Below are 1205 nucleotides of genomic sequence, written 5' to 3'. Positions count from 1 at the left end.
TTTGTTTCTAATGATTAATTGGTTCATTCACTTGGCCATTATATGAGAGTAACCACAACATTCAGATTTATATAATAGCAAACTTTACAAACCTGAATTGGGTAGAGATACGGAATCTCTGTATTTCCAGTGTAGGATAGTTCTTTCTAGACATTTTATGTCAAGGGGACACCCCGGTCAAAGTATTATGGCTTTAAATAGCACTCCCATAAATTAAAAAATTTTATACATGCAACAAAACATTCCTACATTTGAAGACATTAAAAAAAAAATCACAGGTGACTCATCTGGTCATTTTATATATTGATAAATATTATATGTGAACACATCAAGAATCATATAGGTGTACCAAGAGGCAATTTCTGCCTCTCTTAAGTATGTACTGACATAACTTAATATACTAAAATGGGAAGGGGCGTTTAGTCACTGAAATATGCATCGTGTAACAAAGATGAAGAAAATACATGGCTTGTGCCCATCATAAAAAAGATTCAGACTGAAGGCTTAGCTTTGGTTTTTATTCAATTAAATTGTTAAACTGTGCACAGTGATTTTTTTTTTAGAACTTGAGACATTTGTGATGTTGGCTGTTTAAATCTTTGTTACCTTCGCTGTGAATTGAAATTGTACATATTTAGTAAATCATGCAGACAAAACAAACTTTTTAGACAATATTTTTATTGGAGAGTTTTCTTTTCCTGTATCCATGTTAAAAAAAAAAAAAAGAAAAAAAAGACCTCCTTTCCCAAAATAAAAATGTCAATACTAAATTTAAAGAAGTATAAAGGAATGATTGCTTCCTTTAGAGCTAAATATTTAAATAAACATGGAGATAATTGGCAACATGTTCTTTTGGGCTAATAGGCCGTGTCCAATTTTTTGGGTCTGATGTTTCAGAGGTCCTCTATTTCAGGGTTGGAGATGATATATTAATCTCTGAATTAAACAAATGCTGTTAAATAACAGAACTAAATCCCTCAGTCTTCATTTGTATATGAAATATGGAATTAGAGAAATGACACTGAGATGATGTGATGCTGAATATGCCACAAACTAAGACTTCCTCTATGAAGACAGTCACCTACCACCTATTATCTAGTATGACATGTTAAAATGCTCCAAAATATTGAAAATATGAAATGAACAGTACTATTCCCATTTGGCCTTGAGATGAATATGACAAAGATTCTAATAATTTTAGTCAA

The 1205-nt window shown here is 31.3% G+C and overlaps 1 protein-coding gene across 7 annotated transcripts in view; it reads left to right on the top strand.

The window, feature by feature from the left end:
• ZEB2 (zinc finger E-box binding homeobox 2) overlaps window positions 1-672 on the top strand; it is a 131286-nt gene extending 130614 nt beyond the window's left edge. For all 7 annotated transcript variants that reach the window (XM_057550638.1, XM_057550634.1, XM_007183027.2 and 4 more), the window contains one exon: window positions 1-672. This exon is cut by the window's left edge and continues 4715 nt beyond it. The gene's annotated coding sequence lies outside the window, so the exon portion shown is untranslated.
• Window positions 673-1205: the final 533 nt, after the last annotated feature.

This window comes from Balaenoptera acutorostrata, chromosome 8 (genome assembly GCF_949987535.1).
Source record: "Balaenoptera acutorostrata chromosome 8, mBalAcu1.1, whole genome shotgun sequence".
Taxonomy (NCBI): domain Eukaryota; kingdom Metazoa; phylum Chordata; class Mammalia; order Artiodactyla; family Balaenopteridae; genus Balaenoptera; species Balaenoptera acutorostrata.
The sequence above is the reverse complement of the archived record's forward strand: the minus strand, read 5'-3'. Positions and strand labels throughout refer to the sequence as shown.